This window comes from Rhinolophus hipposideros (genome assembly GCF_964194185.1).
Source record: "Rhinolophus hipposideros genome assembly, chromosome: 10".
Classification (NCBI taxonomy): domain Eukaryota; kingdom Metazoa; phylum Chordata; class Mammalia; order Chiroptera; family Rhinolophidae; genus Rhinolophus; species Rhinolophus hipposideros.
In genome coordinates, this window is record NC_138056.1 from 56,913,342 (window position 1) to 56,937,461 (window position 24,120).

At 35.3% G+C, this 24,120-nt stretch overlaps 1 protein-coding gene across 2 annotated transcripts in view; it reads right to left on the minus strand.

Moving 5' to 3' along the window:
* The window catches only part of DLG2 (discs large MAGUK scaffold protein 2), a 1,856,054-nt gene that overhangs the window by 1,401,571 nt on the left and 430,363 nt on the right, over window positions 1-24,120 (minus strand). The gene's annotated exons all lie outside the window — the stretch shown is intronic.

The window sequence follows — 24,120 nt, forward strand, 5'->3', positions numbered from 1 at the left end:
TCCCTCTGACATTGTATATAGCTATTACAGTTCCACCGGCTCTAGAAACTGTGGTTCATTTATGCAATGGAGTATTACACGGCCATAAAGAAGAATGAAATCTTACCATTTGCAATGATATGGATGGACCTAGAGAATATTATGCTAAGTGAAATAAATCAGGTGGAGAAAAACAAATATTATATGATCTCACTTATATGTGGAATCTAAAGAATAGAATAAATGAACAAAGTAACCAGAAACAGTCTCAGAGATATAGAGAAAAAAACTGTCCTTTCTTTCTTTACACCTTACTTATACCCTCAAACTTTCTAAAGTGAAAGGAACCTCCCAAGAGAATGTTGAGATTAAAGTTTCACTATCAGAAATGCAGAGAGAGAAGAACAAGAAGCAAGAAGACAACGCTACTAAAGCCTCCTCATTCCACACCTCTCACCACAGGTTTAAAACATTCCCTGAAAGAGGAGGGTGGAGTTTGGTTTAATGTTGCCTCACTATTGGTCAGAAATGTGTTTTGCGAGCCCTGCTCTCAGAGAAAGCTGGAATAAGATAAGAAAGAATCAAAGATGCTTAACAAACAGCAGACATAGGAAATAATATGTTATGTGAAGTCCCTGCTACATTTTGATGTCAAACCTGATCATCACGCGGTTTCCCTCTGGATTTCAATCATGTCTAAATGTCTAAAACTTACTCAAGCTTTTGCTGTTTATTCCAATAAGCTTGTGGTTTAGTGGCATTCAGCCTGCGTTCAGTATTAGCATTATTGTAATGTTAATCGGTTTCCCCTTGACTGTGTAGGTGGGCCCAAGGACCCAGTTAAAGCCTCAAGCCGCTAGTGGCATTATTTATGCCACAATGATGAAGTGAGGCAGCCAAGCACCAGTGCACCATGAAGAACAGCTTTCAAAGTCATCAAGTCTGAGGCACTGTCGTGCTTCTTAAAGAAGACAAAATGCATGAAGTTCCCATTATGTCCACATTTTGCAGGTAAATGAAGAGGGCTGTTTCTGGCCTGTCAATAATGCCTCAGAGCTTTAACTAGATGTTAGGACACAGTGACATATCATCATCACTTTGTTACCAGTTTCAGTCCAGCAATATGGACTTTACTGAAAGAAATACGTATTTGCAGTAAAACCAGAGGTATCTAGTTCTAACTCTGCAAGAAAACAGAGTATCAGCATTCCCAGTGAATCTGCCTGACAACTTATCAAATTATCCAAATTTATAGATATATACCGGGGGATACAAGTGGACACTTTGGTCAACGTTGCTCAAGCAGTAGTTCGCCATAATCAGAAGTGTCCGGACCCTGATGGTAACCACTGTGAGCACCTCTTGCAATGGCAGAAGTCAATGTGATTTGTATTCATCTTTTGTTGTCAGTATATGTTGAGCATTACAATTTTAATACAGTTCTTTCCTTTCTTAAAATGTGTATACATTTTTTGGCACCCTCTGTATACTGTATAAATTCCCCCATAAAATGAAGTGCTGTAAATTAAAAATATGAGTTCATTTATTAATTCATCAATTCACTCATCTTACAAATTGTATGCAGGTTTAACGATATGCCAAGCGCTGTCTTAAGGGCTAGGAACGCAATAATTAACAAAAACAGACTCAACACTCTGCTCTTGTTCCAGCAAGGAACACAGACATTAAAAAATATTACCAGAGAGAGGACTGTTAGAAGGAGATGTGCAAGATGATTCAACAGATTGAATATTGTTATAGTCTGGAGTTGTGGAAAGGTGTGGCTAAGAAATTAGACCTCGGTTCAAATTCTAATCCCGAAATGTACTGGCTGCCTAACCTTGGTTAGTCATTCTAAATCTTAGTTTCCTAAGATTTTTAAAATCAAACTCATCTTTTAATTCTTTAAAATCAAGCTAATCATGCTAATCATGTCTTCCTCACAGTGTACAGAGTAAAGAATATATTGTATATGAAAGTACCCAGGTTAGAGCTGACACCTAATAGGCACCCAATAAGCATTAGTATCCCCACAAATCATCTGGTAAATCATGCTCTTGGAGTGTGGTTTGAGAACTCAATAGATTTTGTGCTATATCTTATCAATCAAAATGGTTAATAAGCAATATATTTAAAATTATAAATAATTAATGCTACAAAAGTTAAAAAGAGACACTTCTCAACAGGAGAAATTTTAGAAGGAATGGTTAAAAAATTGCTCTCTTGAATCAAAAAGAAAAGACTGAGTATATTTGCTCTAGGAGTGAAAATCAATATGCAAGAAAAGCAAAGAGAATGTTCTCTAATGTTGAAAATGTCATTATAAAGTCCAAACTGATATAATGAAGGTTCCAAAGTGATAAAAATCAGATGAGCACGGGGAATGAATGGAAAAATGAACAAACACTGTTCTTAGGAGTTCACAGTCCATTTCTGCTTATGAAAATTACATTCCTTAATATAAAAATGAATTCTTACTACCCCCTAAATGGTTGTCTTTGGTTTCTTCTCTCTCTCTCTCTCTCTTCCATTCAGGTGTCTTATTTATTTGCATAATGTCAAAGAAAATGCATGCTATATGTCATTGAGTTCCTTCATTATTTGAGGTTACTTTCCTACCCTTATTTCTAATTTTCTGCTGGCTCCTATTTATCTGACTACAATACCCAGATTCATCTATTTCATAGCCTTTTTAAAAGATTGGCTTTTAGATATCATTGTAATTATGGTAAAAGCTAAGCTGATATAACAAAAAGACTCCAAAGTGTCTTTGAAATCAAGGAAATCCCTTTTTTTGAACTTAAATCTCCCAAAGAACTTAAATATTAAGTGACAAAACAAGCAATTTTAAAAAGGAATATAGGCTTACATAAGAAGTCACACTTCTAAAAATGATCCACACTTTTAAAAATGTGAATCATATTTGTTCATTTTAATCAAATAAGCAAAAGGGAAATTTGATAATTAATTTATAAGAAGTACTGGTGAATGTTTGATTCATTTAAAATGACTTAACTGTTGTTAAAATGATTTGGCAGTATAATCACTGATATAAAAAACTAGAGTAACTAATATTAATTTCCTGGTATGCAAATTGCTTGCCAAACAGTACCTCTTTGCATCATTACATTTATGTTGCTATGAGCAATTTTAAAAAGAGAAGTTCATAAGTTTTCCCAGTATTTTATCAATTTGGGTGATCGTACCATCACAACATTGAAAGTGTCCTGAGAAATACACTTGCTTTGTTCTGGCAGGTAAATGGAAATCCAACAACTTTCCTTCACTGTGTGGTCCTGTGTTTAGTTACCTTTGTAGCTCAAAATAACTCATCTCTATGGAAAGCCCCTCTTGAATCAATTTACTTATTACTCCAAATTACATGCTATTCAGCCCTATTGATTCCACTACATTGTGCTTTTAAAATTTTTTCTCTATCTTGTCCTCTCTGTTGTAGTTTAGCTTTCTTCTCATCAAAAGTGAAGGAATGAATCTGGGTCCTGAACTCTTATACCAATGCAGTGACTACCAGTGATGTGACTCTGGGGAAGCCACTTCACATCTATGGCCTCAGTTTTCATTTTGTAAATTAACAGAATCACACCAAAACTTCATTGAGATGACTTATAATCCTGCCAATCCATGATTTCCACAAGACTTGGTGAGTTGCCATGTGCTTTAGTAGTGGGGGAAAATAAACACTCAAGCAAGAGGGCCAGATTGTAATACCAGCTCTGCTAACTTGGAGCAACTATGTCACCTCTTTGAGACTAATTTGGTTTATCTGTCACATAAGCATAATCATACCTGCCATGTTTGCCTCACAGGGTTGGCAAATAGTATACACTTAATCCTTACCAATCTTTTAAGACCTGCAAGATGCAAGTAGGGGAAAAGGTAGTAGAAAAATATACTTTGCTTAGAGGGTAAAGTTGAGAGGAAAGTATAAAAACATAGATCAATTAGCTAATGAAAGGAGCAATTGGTTTATCTCCCTAATGACTGTTAAATGTTTGAAGATCTTAACTACATTAAAATCAAAACAAGTCAAATTTGGCAGCAGTGTAATTAGAAGAGCAAAGAACAATGGACTGGATTCTAACACTATTTCTCTCATAAATTATATGAATAAATGACTGGACAAATTACACTCTCATATTCATTTGTCAAACAAACCCTCAGACTGATACAATCATATGCAGAAAAAAACTTTTCTGCATTATAAATTTTCTTCTTAAATACATAGTTTTTAAATTGCAGAGAGGAAGAGAGAGAGAGAAAAAGGGATATACAACTTCAGCTTCCTCCATGATAGACTACATGGTAACATTCCAAACCTCATGCTGAGGCTGGATTATCAAAAAATGTTTGAAGTTTTCATGTGTCTGTCCAGATTTCCCAGCACTATTTATTCAATAGATGTTATCCCAATGTAAATTCTTGCTTTCATTGTTGTACATTAAATGACCATATAGGCTGGATTTATTCCTGGGCTCACTATTCTGTTCCATTGATCTATGTGTTAGACACATGCAAAAAAAATGAAATTGGACCACCTCCTTATGCCATATACAAGAATAAATTCAAAATGCATTAAAGATTTAAATGTAAGATCTGAAACCGTAAAACTCCTAGAAGAAACTATAGGAAGTAAATTTGCAGACATTACCCTTAGCAATATTTTTACTGATATATCCCCTCAGGCAAGGGAAGAGAAAAAATGAACTCAATACTGATGGGATTACATCAAACGAAGAATTTTTTCACAGCAAAGAAAACCATCAATAAAACAAAAAGGCATCCTACTGAATGGGAGTAGATATTTGTCAATGATACATCTGATAAGGGGTTAATATCCAAAATTTATAAAAATGTCATTCAACTCACCAAAAAAATAAACCCAATTAAAAAATGGGCTGAGGACATGAAGAGACATTTTTCTAAAGAGGACATACAGATGGCCAACAGACATATGGAAAAATGCTCAACTTCACTAATCATTAGAGAAACATACATATAAAAACCACAATGAGATACCACTTCATCCTGGTCAAAATGGCTATCATCAATAAATCAACAAACAACTGCTGGCAAGGATGTGGAGAAAAAGGAACCCTCGTGCACTGCTGAAGATTGGTACAGCCACTATGGAAATCAGTATGGAGGTATCTCAATAAACTGGAAATGGAACTACCTTATGACCCAGCAATTTCACTCTTAGGTCTCTATCCAGAGAAATCCAAAATGCTAATTTGAAAAAATTTATGCACCCCTATATTTATTGCAGCGCTATTCACAATAGCCAAGACATAGAAACAACCGAAATGCCCATCAGTAGATGACTGGACTAAGAAATTGTGGCACATTTATACAATGGAGTATTACTCGGCCATAAAGAAGAAAGAAATCTTACCATTTGCAATGATATGGATGGACCTAGAGAACATTATGTTAAGTGAAATAAGTCAGACAGAGAAAGACAAATACCATATGATCTCACTTATATGTGGAATCTGAAGAACAGAATAAATAAACAAACTAATCAGAAATAGTCTCAAAGATATAGAAAAAAACTGAGGATTGTTAGATGGGAGGGGGGTGGGGAAGAGGGAGAAGGTGAGGAGATTAGAAAGCTCAAATTGGTAACCACAAGATTGCCATGGGGACACGACAGACAGTTTGGGGAATGTAATCAATAATGTAAAGATTTTGTAGGGTGTCAGATGAGCACTTGTCTTATTAGGGAGACAACTTCATGGATGGTGTAGGTGCCTGACCATTGTGCTGTACACCAGAGGCTGAAGCTGAATAACAATGAATGTCAACTATAGTTTAATATATATATGGTCACAGGATGTGGAGTACAGCATAGGGAATAGAGTCAATAGAATCGTAACAGCTATATATGATGTCAGAGGGGTAGTAGATTGTGGGAGGGGAGTTATCGCTTTGTGAAGGGTGTAAATATCTAACTATTATGTTGTTTGGTACACCTGAAACTAATTATGTATATATATATTTGAAGTTTTCAAAGAGCCCCCAAGGCAGCCAGGCTGAGAGGACCCAGAATCCCTAGGAGAAGAAAACTCACTGAGGTGGGCTCAACACTTCTCAGGGCATTTTCCTATTTGTAACCAGTGCAGAGCAAGAGGCTGAGCTGCTGAACAGAAAGCTGAGCAGAAACCAGCTGCTGAGTAAAGCTTCTGGCCAACTCAAGGGACTGAGGAAACAAAAATTAGAGTCCAGGGTTGAAAGGATAGCTAAGACTTGAAGATTCAAGGTCCTGCAGGGAAGGAAAGTACAGAGAAGTGAGGCCAGCTATTTTTTTCTCTCAAGGCTTTATCCAATTCATCAGCATAGCAGGGAGGGAGAGGAAGAATTTGAGGAAGAGAGAAGCCTATGGGAACCTAAGAACTTCTAACAAGTACACAATTCTGAGAAGACAAAAAATGAGCTTCAGGGCTCACCAATGAGGAAATGCCCATCTCAGGGTAAGGTTAGCGTTGTGGTTAAGGTTAAGGATAGGGGTAGGGGTAAACTGAAAAGAGACTACCCTCATAAAAACTAAACCTTTGTCCTCAATTCACCCTAGCCCATAATTGGACTATAGTGATATGCCCCTGATTATCTGCATGTTAGAAATAAAAGTAAAATCTTTCTAAGGTAATATGATGTCACTCAGATTATCTACAATTTTTCATATATGTATATGTAATATCTGTCATTCAATAAAAAGTTACCAGCCTACCAAGAAATAAGAATAAAATAAAAATTAGAACCCACAATTCACTCAAATATTGCAGGTATTAGAAACGGCCCCTGACATACCATGGTTGATATGTTTAAGAAAATGTAGGGTACCCCTAACATATAGATATTTTTCTGTATATATGTTGTACTTCAACAGAAAGTTCATTATAAAAGTTAATTTTAAAACATGATAAGATACAGAATTTCTCCAGAGAACTAGATCAGTGAAAAAGAATCAATGGATATTCAAGAACTAAAAACAAATTCAATAAGTGAGATTAACAATTCAATAGGTAGGTTTAAAAACGAATAAATCCAAAATGAAGCAGTGAAAGAAAAACAGGATTTACAATTATTTTAAAATGCTATAAAACACATATGGATCATAGTGAAAAGAACTAAGTATGTGTTAATAGGCTCCTAGAATTAGAGAGGAAAGAGAATGTGACAGAAGCATCACATAATATATACTAATTAATACATTTTCGAAGCTGACAAAAGACAGTCACAGATTCAAATAGTTCTACCAATCCCAAGTAGGGTAAGTACAAAGAAAACACATCATAGCATATAACAATCAAACTGCAGAAAAGAAACAACAAAGAGGAAATCTTAAAAGCAGACATTAATTATAATGAGCAACAGTAAGAGTGGCAGCTCATTTCTCTTCAAAAATGATGGAAGCTATAGCCATCTTTAAAGTGTTAACTACCAAACTTAAATTTGATATTTGAAAATTCGATTCAAAAATTTAGGCAAAATAAAGATATTTTCAGCAAACAAAAACTGAGAGAATCTATGACCAGCAGATCTGTATTAAAAGAAATGCTAGATTTCTTCAGATAGAAGGAAAATTATTCTAGAAGGAAACATAGAAATGCAGAAAGGAAGAAAGGGCAAAAAAGAGGTTAGAAGTGTGTAAATCTAAGTGAATATTGGCTATATTACACAATAATAATTGCTATTCTAAGAATTCCATAGAACAAAATTTATAGCTATAAATACATATATTTTTTAAGAATCTGAAAAGAAAATTTTCCATCTCAGGAAACTGAAAAAGCAAAGAAAAAAAAATACCCAACTGAAGTTAATGGAAGAAGATAATAAAGGTTAAAAAAAAAGTTGGTTAATAACATATAAATGTAGAATTGAGAAGATCTAAGGTTGATTAATTAGAAAAAATACTAAATTAATTGTATAACCACCTAATGTGACTAATCAAGAAAATAACTGAGACAAATTACAAATATTTAGAATGAAAAGTGGAATTTCACTTCAGATTTTACAGAAGACTTCATAAACAACATAAGGCCAATTAAAGTTAAAGTTGTTTACAAAAGACATTGTAAACAACATAATGCCAATTAATGTTAAAAATTTAGTTGAAATGGAGAAATCCTAGGGGGAAAAATTACCAAAACTCAGAGAAGAATAAATAGAATATGCGTATTTTCTAATTTCTAATAAACACATTGAATCGACTTGAAACCTATTTTAAAAAGAAATCTCCAGCCCAAAAGATTTCAGAGGTGAATTCTTCCAAATATTAAAGAAAGAATAAATGGCAATCTTACACAAACTCCCAGACAATAGAAAAAGATAAAACATTTCCAGATAACTTTTTTGAGACCAGCATAACTTTGATACTGCAATGACAAAAAAAAATTACAGACCAATCGTTCTCATTAGCACAGAAGCAAAAAGTATACATAGAAAGCAATCCAAGAACAGCTACGTATGAAAAGAATAACACTTCATGAACAAATTGTGTTTATTTAAGAAACACAAGTTGTTTTACCTTTTAAAAGAAATCAACCAATGCAAGTCACTATATTAAAAAGGAAAAAAAACCTCATATGATCCTCTGAGTAGATGTACAGCATGCTTTTTATAAAATTCAATGCTCATTTACGCTTGAAACTATAAATTTTACTAACTAATGTCACACAAGTAAATTTAATATTTTTTTTAAATCATAGCAAGCCAGGAATAGAGGCGAATGACCTTAGTATGAAAACCTTTTAAATACATTATATTTACATGAAATATTGAAATGTTCTTCCAAAAGATTAGAAAGTCAACCATCATGACTCTGTTCATTATTGTACTGGAGGTTTTACCAGTGCAATAAGAAAAAATAAAACAAGAGACTGAAAAGAGGAAATAAAACCATCAGTTTCCTCAGTTAATTGGATTATATACATAGTAAATCTAAAAGAAACTATAGACCAAATATCATAAGTGACTTTAGCAAGTTCTCTATATACAATGTCAATATACAAAAATCAATTGTATTTCTTTAAATGTCTCTATACAATTTAAAAATTACACTATTTGTCTCTTTGATAAGGGTAAACGGGATCAAATATATGGTGATAGAAGGAGAAATGACTCTGGGTGGTGAACCACACAATGTGATATATAGATGATATCTTACAGAATTGTACACTTAAAACCTATGTAACTTTACTAACCATGCTCACCCCAATACATTTTAATTTAAAAAAATGGTACTATTTATAATAGCATCAAAACATCTCATATCTCAATGAATAAATATAATAAAAGATGTTCAAAACCTCTACACAGAGAATTACAAAATATTATTGAAAGAAATTGATGAAGATCTATTTAAGAATATATATATACACATACATATATATACCATGAATTATAAGTTCAAACTTTTAAATATGTAAATTCTTCCCAAGTTGTCCCACAGATTCAGTTGATTCACAATCAAAATCTCAAGAAGGAATTTTGTGGAAATTGATAAATTGATTCTGAAATGTATATAGAAATGAAAATATCCAAGAACTGACAAGAAAATTATGAATAAAAATAAAACTTAAGGACTTACACTATCAGACATTAACATTTATTATACTTATATGCAGTATTTAAGAGTGCTGTATTTGCATTAGGATAGACAAATAGATCAGGATAATAGAACAGAGTTTAAAATAGGCCTACTTATACTAATATACATCAAAGACTTCCTGCAATTCAGTGAGGGAAAAGATAATGTTACCAAACAGTGGATTGTATATCCCGATGGGAAAACAATGAATTTTGATCCTCTACCTGACACTATACACAAATCAACTGCAAGTCGATTATAGCTCTGAATAGTAAAAGTTTTAGAAGAGAGCATACAAAAATATGTTAATGAACCTGGGGTAGGCATAGATTTCCTAGAAGGACAGAGAAAAGACTTTATTGTTTCACAAAGAAAAAAAGACATAAATTGGACTAAATTAAAAGTAAGAACTTTTGTTCAAAAAGCATCATTCAAAAATGGAAAATACAAGCAAAAGAAAGGGACAAAATATTTGCAATACATATATCCAAAATAGGACTCCTATTCAGAATACATATAAATCAGTAAGATAAAAGAAAGAAAACTCAGACCGATTAACATGAAAACATTCTCAAGCTCCTCAGTCATCAGAGAGATACAAAACTGAAACCACAATATTACTACATAACCAGCAAAGTAACTACTGAAAAACTATAGAGTAACTGGAACTAATGTACATTGTTAGTGGTGGTATAAATTTATAGAACCACTTTGGAAAACTTTATAAATTTTCTACTACAGCTAAACATATATATATTCTAAGACCTAGCAATTCCACTCCTAGCTGTATAACCAAATACACAGCAAAACTTTACAAATATGTTCTTAGCAGATTTAGTCAGATAGCCTGAAAATGGAAAGGAAGCCAATATTCATCAACAGCAGAATGAATTGCGTAGTGTATTTGTACAATGGATCATAACATAGAAGTGATAAAGGACAAATCGCTTCAACTTGCAACAGGATAAATCTAACAATGTTGAGTGAAAGAAGAAAATACTGTAGTATCCCATTCATATAAATGTCAAAGACAGTCAAAACCAACCCAAGGCAATAAATGTCGGAGGGTGATTACTTTTGCAGTATGGGTGCTTATGAACAGAGAGAGATCACAGTGAGCGTTTCTGTTTTGCCGATGATACTTATTTTTAGATATGAGTGACTATATTCACTTGGTGAAAATTCATCAAGATATATACCTTTAAAAATATTTATTAAACTTATTGGGGTGACCTGGGTTAGTAAAATTACATGTTTCACATATACAATTCCATAATACATCACCTATCTATTGCATTGCCTGTTCACTACCCAGAATCTGTCAAATATATGGTGATGGGAGGAGAATATACATACTTTGTGTGTTTTTCTGTATTTAAAGTTTATGTCAATTTAAAAATACACAATTGGATGAATATGCAAATAAATAGAGAGCACATGGTGATGATTATAAAAATCGTGGTAAAGAACACACAATAAGACATCTACCCTACTAACAAATGTTGAACTGTACAGTACAGTATTGTTAACTATAAGCACAGGGTTGTACAGCAGATCTCTAGAAATTTTTCATCTTACATGATTGAAACTTTATACCCGTTGAATTCCCCATTTCTCCCTCCCTGTAGCCCCTGGCAAGCATCATCCTATTTTTCGTTTGATAAATTTGACTACTTGAGAACTTAATAGAAGTGGAATCATGTGGTCTTCATCCTTCTGTGACTGGTCTATTTCATGTAGCATAATATCTTCAAGTTTCATCGATTTGGTAGCATATGACAGAATTTCCTTTTTTATGGCTGAATGATTTCCCATTATATGAAAATATCGTATAATCTTTATCCATTCATCCATCCATGGACATGTACGTTGTTTCCACCTCTTGGCTATTGTGACTAATGTTGCAATGAACGTGGGGGTGCAGATATCACATCGAGATTCTGATTTCAATTATTTTGGATAAGAATCCAAAGTGGGATTGCTACATCACATGGTAATTCTACTTTGAATTTCTTGAGGAAGCTTCATATTGTTTTCTACAGTGGTTGCACCATTTTCCATTCCCACCAGCAGGGCACAACCTCCACCTCCTCACTAACACTTATTATTTCCTGGGTTTTTTGTTTTGTTTTATTTTTTATTATGTCTATCCTAACAGATGTGAGGTGATATCTCATTATGGTTTTGATTTTCATTTCCTAATGATTAGTGATGTTAAACATCTTTTCATATACTTGTTGTATACTTGGTCATTTGTATGTCTTCTTTAGAAAAAGGTGTATTCAAGTCCTTTGCTTATTTTTTAATCATTAGGTTATTTGATATTTTGCGATTAACTTGTAAGAATTCCTTTAATATTTTGGATATTAACCCTTTAGCAGGTATATGGTTTACAAATATTTCTTCCCCCATCCTTTAGGTTGCTTTTTCATTCTGTTTATGGGTTTGTTGTGCAGAAGCTTTTTAGTTTAATGTACTCCCATTTATCTATTTTGCTTTTGTTGTCTATGCCTTTTTTTTTTTAATTGAAATTTCTGTCTGGGGCATTGTGACTCGTCTCCTGTAACAGCATCCGTTTTTTACAAATATTTTCAAGGCTGAATACACATTATTTGAATTATTTTGCTATGTTTTTGCTCACACATTACTTGGTCTAGATTAGCTACAAAAACAAAATTAGCAACGTATTTGTTGACCCCAGTAACCAATGCCCTGCTTCTGAGGACATATCTCTCAGATGCCAAGTGTCATATAGCTTGAAGAGCTGCATGTCAGTCAAGCCTCAACAGAGTAAGTCAGTCAAATCTGACTGAGGAAATTTAGTATTTCCTCTTAAAGAAAAAGCTGATGGTGAAGATACAAATATTCTATATTTTGTTCTTCCTAGGAACACATGTATAATTTCAAACCTCAAATGAACCTTACTGGTCAAAACCTAAACAATTGTGCGCTACTAATTCTATCGTTAGTTATCTGACATTTCTACATTGTATTTCCCTCATTTTTGTTTTAGTAGATAAAAATGTAATAAAGCTAAAACATAAAATGACTAGGTATCAGCCCCATTAACTTTCCCAATAGTTTTGATCTCAGAAACATCATTTCAATTCATTCCTTCTTATATTCTCTTCCTCAAGCAAATGCTCCAATACTTCAGTCACTTTGCTCCTAACATATCATGTGCCTCTGAAATTCCCCCCAGCCCATTTCAGCACATCCAATACTAGGATGACTGAGTGCAGGATTTGAGGTAAGTGCAACCAGATGTGAAGATAAGCATAACTAGTAGAAACAGGGGTCACTTTGCAGGTTATAGTATAGTAAGTAGTCTTTCCCAACACTGTAGTAATAAAACATGAAATTGTGCCTTTTTCAGTTTGGCTACCAGAAATTAAACAGAGTTCAGACTCTATGTAGTTACAATACTCTCTGAGCAATTCAGAAAATAGGGTGAGTTTATTTTATGCCATGGAGAAAGGTAAAGTTCATTATTTGTGGATGAAAATCTGTATCAGTGTAACAATTACAAAACATCAGGGACGACTGAGGTTTAATTAGTGTTTGATTATTGAATTCCAGCTACACAATTCTACATTAAAATATTTTGCATTTAAATAGTATTACCTACCTTTAAACATGCATCTGCGAATTGGGGCTAGCGGTTTCCACCTTACTGACTACACAGGATAGTGGAGAAGATAATAACAGGCATCTTTTGTAGAAAGGCTATTATGTTTAAACTCTGTGTTAAATGTTTTATTTCTATGTAATATTACAGAGCAATGAAAAAACTGAGACTTAGAGAAGATAAGATCTTACCCAGGATCATATGGCTTCTTAGAGGCAAGAAAAGACTTTTAAATCATGTTTGTTTTATATGCAAATCCATGATCTTAATTATTACCTCACAGAAATCTAATAAGGTAATAGAAATGAGTGCTTTGAAAGTTATATATCACTAAATTAACTGAAGGGTCATATCTGGTAAAGTAAAAAGGGCATCATACATGAATCTGCCTTTGAAACACTTGAAACCAGAAGTTTGAGTGTTAATACTCTTGTCACAACTAGATTGTGGCTTCTGATCTAAGTGATCAATATAACAGAAAAATAAGGACTCTAATAATAGAGCTATGGCAGCATAAAACTGTTTAAAAATTGTTTTAAATGACTGCCAGCAGGTGTGGGAGTGGGAATAGAACTGGAATAACACATCATGAAATATACTTATCTATATTTTAAATTAATCAATAGTTATTTTAATCAAAGCATCTGGTCATGATTAATTGAAAATTCTAAGTATAGTATTAAGATACTAAAATTGTGATGACTTATTTGGGGAACGTAATCAATAATGTTGTAAAGATTTTGTAGGGTATCCGATGGACACGTGTCCCATTTGGGAGACCACCTCAGGGATGCTGTAGATGCCTGATCACAGCACTGTACACCGGAAGCTAAACAATAATGAATGCCAACTATAATTTTATATATATAATGTGATGGCTCGGTGCGATGTCGGAGGGATAGTGGAAGGGGGATGGGGGGTGGGGGGTCCACAGTGTGAGGGATATAAATGATGAACGTCTAAGTGTTACCTTGTCTTGTGAACCTGAAACTAATAAAAAAAAATTGTGATAACTTAAGAAAATCTTACATTAAGGATTTATGGAAAATTCAGGATCAACACATTCATTCTCCCCAGTTGATAAGAGTGTTAGCTGCTAAGGTTCACAGCTGAGGGTCTCTCTCTCCAGGAACCTACCTTGACCAATATTCCTTCTCTTTTTCTGGCAACCTGCATCCAATGACTGGATGATGTAGTGGTGCAAAGACTCAGCACACCTCGCTTCAGTGAGAAGACGGAAAAGGGGGTCAAATATACAGTGAAGAAAGGAGAACTGACTCTGGGTGGTGAACACAATGTGACATACAGATGATGTGTTGTAGAATTGTACACTTGAAACCAAGGACTTTTACTAATCAATATCATCCCAATAAATTGAATAAATAAGAAAAGAGCCATTCTAGCTCCAGAGTTCCCTACAGGATCAGTTGAGGCCTCTGTTATAACTGGGTCTTGGTTCAACTCCCTTTGCCTAATTCCGGGTCCCTTACCCCTCCCAGGTTGATTTCTAGAACATTCCCTAATAAACTTTTGCATACATATCTCAGAGTTGTCGAGATTGTTTTCTGGGGAACCTGGCCTATTACAATGATTAATCCTAAACCATCCTCTAGTCCTCTGCTTATGGCTCCTGCAATTATTATAAAATATGCAGCCCTTTTTCCATTTTTCCAATATCAAATGATACAGCCGTAAATCAATTTTACACTGAGTTCACATTACTTTGTGGAATTTTGGAAAATTCAATTTTGTTTTAGTACCTTAGTACTACATTTAGATTCCATATATAATGAGACAATCATATTGAAAAACTGTAGACCTTATGGCTAAGAGAATTTTTAAAGGCTGTAATATGATTATCAGCTTAGGAAATTTGTTTCTCTAAACAAATAATTTTAAGTTATAGACAACAGCCTTTAGTACCAAGAGGCTATGTCCCTCTAACTTGTAGGTGGTTAAATGAGCTTTTTCCATTCTTTCTTGAATAAAATATAAAATCTAGGTTGTGGACTAGAAATAACCCCCACGGCTTTATAAATCTATGAAAAGTAATTTGATAAGAAGCAATGATTTGTGGTACTTATAGAAGAACTTATACTGAATTGTATCACAAGTTTCATTTTAACAAAAAAAGTAGACATTTATTAAGCACCTATTATGTCCAAGGCACTCATCATGGTTCTGTAGGGATGAATAAGATTATTTTAGACCTAGATATTTGTTGACTTAATTGTCACTATTACTGTTTTTTTGTAAGCCCACAATTAGTTGGGAAGAAAGGCAAAATGAAAAGTAATCCACATAGAAGGTAAACAGTGACTCAGTCCATGGGTATGTTTGTTAACAAGAAAAATATGAGGATGAACTCAATGTCACATAATTATCACTTTTGTTCTCAACATATAATATTCTATTGCATGTATCCAACTAATAAATTTATAATACAACTGGGAAAATAATATCAAATATTTCCAGGTCCTTCAGGCCTGCATGCTAAAAGGGAGGAAATTATGCTATCACTGATATTTTAAAAAATCTGTCTTTTCAAAAGATTATCTAATAAATGCTATTCAATTCTAGGTATAAGAGACTTATGAATGAATATGCCGAAATAGCACTGTAAAATGCACACATGGTTGTATATAAATTGTATCATATTGCACATCAGAATTACTTTTTTTCTTTTTTTCTGCTTTTCCTGTCTCAGTGAACGGTACCACCATCTGCTTAGTTACTCAAGTGAGAAATCTGGAAATCAACTTTGGTGCCTCTCTATCCCTTGCCCCATATAGCCAACCAATAAATTAATCTAATCTACGGTACACCCTGCTATTTTATCTCCTAAATCATGCATTCTCAGCAGGGGTGATATCAACCCCAGGGGAGTGAATATTGGTTCTTGGAGAGAAGAGGAGTGATGGTTAATTTTATATGTCAGCTCCGCTAGGCTATGTTGCTCAAGTGTTTGGTCAAACACTAGTCTAGATGTTGCTATGAAAGTATTTTTTTAAATGATTAACATATATAATCAGCTGAATTTAAGTAAAACAAATTACACATCATAATGTATAGGCATAATCCAATAAATTTAAGGCCTTAAGAGTACAGGTAAAGAAAAAATTCTGCCTCAAGACAGCAACATTCTAGAAATTCTGCCTGAGCCTCGGGCCTGCTGGCTGGCCTGACAAATTTCAGACTTGCCAGCCCCCACAATCTTCTGAGCGAGTTGCATAAAATCAATCTCTCTCTCCCCACCCTGACTAATACAGAGAGTGAAAAAATATTTTCTGTATAAAATAGATATACATACTGTACAAAAATACATATGCAGTATATCTCTGATATTAAAATTTCATCAGGCAGAGGGTTGGTTAGGACTGCAATGGCTAAAGAGTCTCCGGGTCTCCTGGGGTCGGGGGAGGGGTGTGATAATGAAAAAATAGTGAACACTAGACTAATATTTCTTAAAGGATGTCCTCTACTCTCTATCTCTTATGCCACTGCACTAGGCTAGCACATTATTTATTATCAAGAGCATTGCTTCTTAAGGGCTCTCTCTGGGCCTATCTTAGTTCCCATCAAATACATCTTGCATACTATCTAGCAGATCTATGTAAAATGCAAATTTGATCATATTTCTCTCTTATTTAAAATAACCCTGATGGCTCTAGGTTGGGGGACTTCTCATCTCTTCTTCTATAGAAAACCACAGGCAGGGCAAATGTTTTTTTATCATTTCACAGAGAAGGATACTGAGAGCCAGTTAGTTCAGTGACTTGCCCAAAGTTGTACAATATGCAGCAACAATCTCAGAACTTTTAAACAAGATTTCACAATCTAAATTTCCAGTGTTCTTAGGAGAACATGCTGTTTTGGCATTAGGCAGACCAACATCTGGATACCATCAGCATCTACTTACTAACTTACATGAACCTAAGCAAATGACTGCTTTAGAGAGGCTGTTTCTTGATCTGTAAAATATAGGCAATATCCTCCTCTCAAAATTGATATTAGGATTAATTAAGCTAATTAAATATAGATGAATGTGTGTGAGTGTGTGTACAGAAGGTGCCAACAAAATGTATACACACTATAAGAAAGGAAAAACTGCATTAATTGTAATACTCAATATATACAGATAACAAAAGATGAATACAAGTCACATTTGACTTCTGCAATTACAAGAGGTACTCAAAGTGGTTACCATCAGCATCCAGACACTTCCGATTACGGCAAACTACTTGCTTGTGCATAGATAACCTCTCTTAAAATGTGTATACATTTTTTTTGGCACCCTCTGTATATATGGGGAGAGACAGTGAGGGAGGGAGAGAGAGAGGCACCGAATGAGCCTAGCGTGTCATGTTTGGCATTTTGGTCCTTACTGAATAAATGAGTGGGGTGGGTGTGTTCTTTATTCTGCTATACTGCCTCCTCCACAGGTAGTCCCCAGTTAGAAACAGTGGTAACCTATCATGAAATTCAGCTGGATTTTCCCCCTCTCCTAGCTTCATGCCAGTATAGCCTTACTCCTACTCCCACTTATGCCCAAGTCATGCTTATGAACAATGCCTCTTCCAAACCACTTTTTTGTTTTCTTTCCGAAAGTGCTCACAAACAGCCTATGGTTCTGCTCCGTTCTCCCCCTCCTGGCTCAATGAAACCACTCCAGTCACTGTGTCTCAACTGAAAATAAATATCTTTTCTCCACTTTCTCCTTCTTACCTTTTCCAAAAACTTGTTTGGCTCCTTTAGGAAAACTTTCTCCCTCACCGTTCCATGTGGTAAGCCTAAAAGCCAGCCTAACCACAATACTGTAGGCTTTACAGGGATGTTGTAAATCACTCAGCTCTCTTAGTCATCAAGTGAGTTGCCTTTGTCCAGTATTTTAACTCTCATTGCGTTAATTGATTGCAAGGTTTGTTTTTTTGTTTTTTTTTCCAAAATCTGTCAGAAATCCATAAAAAAAGAAAAAGTTGATATTTTGACTGTTTATGCATTTAATAATAACAACTTGAGCTGTTTTGTATATAAATGACATTTTTACGTATAAAAATTTCGGATATATTCATTCGGATATATGCGACCGTGAAAACACACCTAGTGTATTCCATCCTTTTGTCCTCCACAACAGGGAGAATAAATCTACCCCCTCTTCCACATGACAGCCCTAAGTGCACCAATATGTCCTCAAAGGAAATACCCACATCCATTCTGTGGCTCCTTTTCTTCATGAGATCTAGTTCCCATTTCCTGATTGTCAGTCTCCAGGGTACACCTCAATTTGTCATTTGTCACTCTTGGAAAATATGGAACCTAAACGGCAACACACTAGTATCACAGAACTTAACAAAGTATAACTATCATTTTTCTTTTAACACTGTTAACAAGATAGGTAGATATTTTGATTGATTTGATTCATAAAAATGCATTCATAATTATAGCTTCAATTATTACTTCTAATGTCTGCCTTTAAATTTCTATCTTCAGCCATGGCCTCCTGTAGGATAACAGTTTATTCAAAAACAACATTTTTATTTTTTAACTCCATTGGACAGATAAATAATTTTTCCTGCTGAATACTGCTACCAATGATTGTATACATTAATACACTAATATTAATGTGTAACATTAACTGACTATTAAGCATGTGTCACAAACTAGGTTTAAAGTTGTACATATTTCATTTTACTTAGTGCTCATTTTCTAAACAAGAAAACTGAAGCAGAGAGCAGTTACATCCTTAGCATGCCGGGTTAACTAGGGGTATCTACTGAACCCTAAACTCTTAGGCAGCACATTCATTAAAAGACTTCCATGACTCTCTAATCCCAAACCAGGTTTTAAATCTCCTTCTCTCACCTTGTCCCATATAAATCCTATCTCTTCCATCGATCAGATGATTTAATCTCTCTCAAATCATCCATAAGCATTTCTGCTTTCCCAATTTTTGCGCCTGCTATTCTCCAGTGTCCCACCCACCTTCTCATCCTCCATCTTTCCATCTAAAAATAAAACCTGTAGGATAGGTACTATCGTTAATATTTTGCAGATGAGAAAACTGAGGCTCTTTGCCAGAGGTCCCATAGCTACGTTTAGGGATTGGAAATTTAACCCAGGTTAGTTTTACTACAAAGACTGTGCTCCCTCACTGCATTCTACTGTGCTGGATATAATCATTCACTCTTCAACCTCCAGGGAACGAAGCCTCTCCCACCACTTCCACCAGCCTGGTGACTGGTCTCGCCCAAGCTGTTTTACCTATTCTAAATTCTCACAGCACTACAGCTTTTGTTTTGTTTTCTCATAGTGTTATCATGTTTTATTTTCATGTTGGTATTTACGTTCCTGGGAAATTGTCTTCCTTTCAAAACCAGGTTGAAGAGGACTACGAATAGCAAATGAGAGCATGGACCCTGCAGCCAGTCTGCCTGAGATCAAATCTTAGCACTACTGTGTTTTAGCAGTGTGATTTTGGGTGAATTACCTGATTGCTCTGTGACTCTGTACCCTTTTGTAAAATGGCCGTAATAATAATTAATGCACATATTTCTCATAAGAATTAAATGACTTAATCTATATCAAGCTTTCAGAACACTGTTTAGCACATTAGTCACTTAGCTACTGAGGGCAGGAATCTTCTCTATTCCTATCTTCATTGCTTCTAATGCCATATTTCCAGACTTGGAAGCTAGACCTTCATGGTCTAGTGCAGCCCAAGGAATATAAAAACATAAATGCCCTTTAGAATTATACAGACACTTGGGTGGGAATTACCTTGGTTTTATTGGTTGACTTCAGGCCAAGCTAGGCAAAATGTCCCCAAAATAAAGCAAACTTGACTGTGAATCAATTAAAAGAACTATTATGATAATTGATAAGTAAATGTGATGTGTGGAAAATCACTTTATAGATAGTAACATGGCAAATAAATGTAACTATTATTTGAAAGTGACAAGATAATGGACATCTCAAGAATTGGATACGTCTTGTTCTCTATGGGGTCAAAAACTTACCTTCTCTGAAAATGTGCAAATGCTTCATTGATGACATTCGTAGACAGGCCAAATCATTGTTATGAATTCCATGAAATTCAACAGTTGAAAAATTTGGTGTCTCTATTACAGGGGAAAAATTTAGACACCAACTGATTTTTGTAACTTGAAAAAAATCAGGCACTCTAAGGGAGAAACATGCCTTAAAGTCCAGTTTCAAAAGCAATTTAAATTGTAGTTTCCTGTGATTGGAATAGACTGGACTAAGCTTTGAAGCCAAAGCATTGCTTTAACTATCCTTACATCTCTCTCCTTTATATAGAAATGGAAAACGTTTCTATAAAATTGCATTTCTAAAAAGAAGCAAAAGTCATCCTGCCCTGTTTTTATGCAATCCACCAAACAGATGAAAATTACCTTTCCACACAATTCCGTCTTTGCCAGAACAAAACTGGAATGGGGAAGGCATTTAACCTTACCATCCCTATATCACTCAAAGATGGATATGTAAGCATTTGTGGATTTCCAATAAAACATGGTGCAGAATTATCTACATTTCCTCTTCAGTTCATTGTCCTCAGAGTGACGAGTGTACCTGCTATGGAAACAAGAGTTATTGTTCTCTCGTATTCTAATTTTGAAAATGGGTCTTCTTATTTAATTCACTTGTGCCCAAGGCAGTTCCTGGCATGTGACAGTCACTCATAAATGTGGCTGAACCAGAGCACAAGGCTCACCACCTCCCCCACTCTGCCTGTGGCCTTGGTTCTCAAACCTCATTGGGCATGAGCTCTATGAATGAGTGCGACTGTACAAATTCTATGCTCACCCTCCTCTCAAAGAAATTCTGAATCAAGAGGTATGACTGGCAGTCAAAAATCTAATTTTGTAGACAAATATTCTGAGGATCCTGATGCAGGTACTTTAGTGACTATATTTTGAGGAACACTACCCTTTAGTTAATTTCTATGATAATAATAATAATAATAATAATAATAATAATAATAATAATAATGGATGCCCTTCTTGCCAAGGGCTCTATCTACATGTATTACTTCATTTAATCCTCACAGTAGTCTATGAAATAACCTGGAATATCAATGCATTTTGCAATGAGGAAATTAAGATGTGGAGATGTCACATGAATTATACTAGGTCACACAGCTTGTGGAAGAGACAGAACACAAATTCAAGTCTGTGAAATTCCAAATCCCATGCTTTTAACAGACCCACTGTTGCAAAAATCAAAGGCTGTATGTTGCCAATGGTTTCCCTTAGCAACATATCAGTAAATGTCATCCACAAATTTGACTAAGAAAATTGATCAGTCATCATGTATATGACATTTTATCATTTGATAGTATCTACAGATATTCTGGATGATTGGTCACAAAGGTCTCATGTCCCATTAGGGCATAGAACAATCAAGAACCTAACGCATTCGGAATGAGAACACTCATTTCAAATTAGTGTCAAAAATTAGAGCGTTTTTTCCTTTTGGAATGACAACAAAAGTACTCATTAGATACTCACATGTGTAGTCTTCTACTATAACATAAGGAGTGAAGGTGGCCAGAAAAACAAATTTATCATAGATGTACCAAGCAAACATATTTGTGTCTAAATTTTTTTTTAATTGATGTTTTTCCCCTTTTCAGTATTACCATAAGATGGATTAATAACTGATATATTAATGAAGACTGCAGACAGGTCCTTGAATCCCTGGTGAGCTGTGTGGAGTCAGAGCCTTAGGGAGACATAGCACTACGAAAGCATAAAGAATTTTTTGCCAAGTCGCTCCAAGGAGCCCCCCGTCTCCTCTCTGATAGGGGCATCAATAGTGGACTTTCAGCTTCACTGGCAATGGCCCAGAGGAAGAAGCCAGGCGATGGAACTAAATGGACCTGCAGTGGAAGACCATTTAGCCATTGAGTAGCTATATATCCTTTAGCAAGTTCTTAACCTTTCTCAAGCTCATTTTTCTCACCTGTAAAATTGGGATATCAATATCCACCTTACAAAGTTACCATGCTCACAGAGGTAAATGCAGACAAAACTCTTACCGGAGTTCCTGATACTAAATGGTGGTAGTGGATATTTGATTCTTGTCTTCATATCCGTTTAGATCTGGTTGCTTTCTGCCTCCCACTACCACCACCTGCAAATCCTCTTTGAGTCCTATCCCCTTGCCATGTTCTGATATACAACATGGTACTGAACAAACATCAGTGGGACTCAGCTAAATGTTAGATTAAGTCTTTCTGGCACAGAATATTCCTTGTGACGTTTTAGGAAGTCAGATCTTTGGGTCCTCTTAGGTTTGAACACTTTCTCTAACAATTATCAAGAATGCTTTCACCACTTTCCAAGCTTTTGTGCAGCACCCATTTCAAACACTCTGCCAGTGAATTAGCAGGTGTCTAAAACCAAGAAATAACGACTTGCCTTATGCAAGATTAGTAGGGAGGACATTGATCCCATAAGGACACAGGCTAGAACTAGGAGTACATAACTACCCCTTTTATTTTGTTGCTTCCCAGTAGCTGGGGCCACAGCTTCTAACACAGGATTCATCCCTACATACATATATCTGAACAACCTTGGGCCACAAACAGAAGGGCATTTCTGTTAATGGTAGAAGAATATTGGGCATTGAGTCTTGTCTTAGAGAAAAGTGAAAAAAAGCATAAATAGCTTTGCAAAAGTTAGCAATAATACTGTGAGAAATGCTCATGGGAATGTGAGAAGGGGTTTGAGCTACTGGCAGATGTTGTCCTCTAACTGTAGCTTTGTGAGTAGAGGAACGATGATTGTTCCCTATCATATCCCCAGACCCAGTATATGCTTGACACATAGTATGTGCTCAGTTTAAATACAATTAATGAATGAACAAATGAACAAATAAACCTAGAGAGAAATGCTTTGTGGAAGTAGGCCCTAACTGAAGGTACATTAAGCCTAATTGAGCCTAACTGCGGTTACCATGCACTCCTTTCCATTGTTTATTAAATTAGAACGAGAAAAGGAGACAGGCAATATAAGGAAGAGAAAATAGAAATAGGCAATAAATGCATGAGGATGTTCAACCTTACACACGAGGAGTGACCCAAGATATGCAAAATAAAGCTAACATGGATGTCATTTTATCTAATCAGATGTGCAAAAATTAAAAATTTTTATAACATAATATGGTGGCAAGGGTATGAGGAAATAATATTGTTTCACACTGTTAGTGAGAATGTAAATTAGTAAAGCTACTTCATAGGGTAACTTTGGTATTCTCTCTTAAAAGTTCAAATATAAATACTCAGGGACCTAATAATTCCCGTTCTAGGTATAAAAAGACTGATACAAATAGATAAGGATGTGTGTCTAAGTATGTTCATTGCGGTATTCCTTGAATCTGTGAAAACTTAAAGAAATCTAAATCTTTAAATCAGAAATAGGTAAAGAGTGGTATGGCTGTGCTACTAGAATTGACTACTAGAATAGAACACAAGCAGTCAAAAATAATGCAGCTCTTTCATTTCAATGAGGCAGCAAAGCAGTCTCCCCAGCAGAAGTGAGATGCCGATCTTTGTGCAGACCCTCGCGGGCAAAACCATCACACTCGAGGTCGAGCCCAGTGACATTACTGAGAAGGTCAAAGCTAAAATCCAAGACAAGGAGGGCATCCCAGCAGCATCTGATTTTTGCGGGCAAGCAACTGGAGGATGGCTGCACTCTCTCAGACTCTAACATCCAGAAGGAGTCCCCTCTGTACTCGGTGCTTCATCTGCAGGGTGGCCTCATTGAGACTTCCCTCTCCCAGTTTGCCCAGAAGAACAACTGTGACAAGATGGTCTGACCCAACTGTTACGCTCACCTGCATGCCTGTGCTGTTGACTGCCTCAAGAAGTGTGGCCACA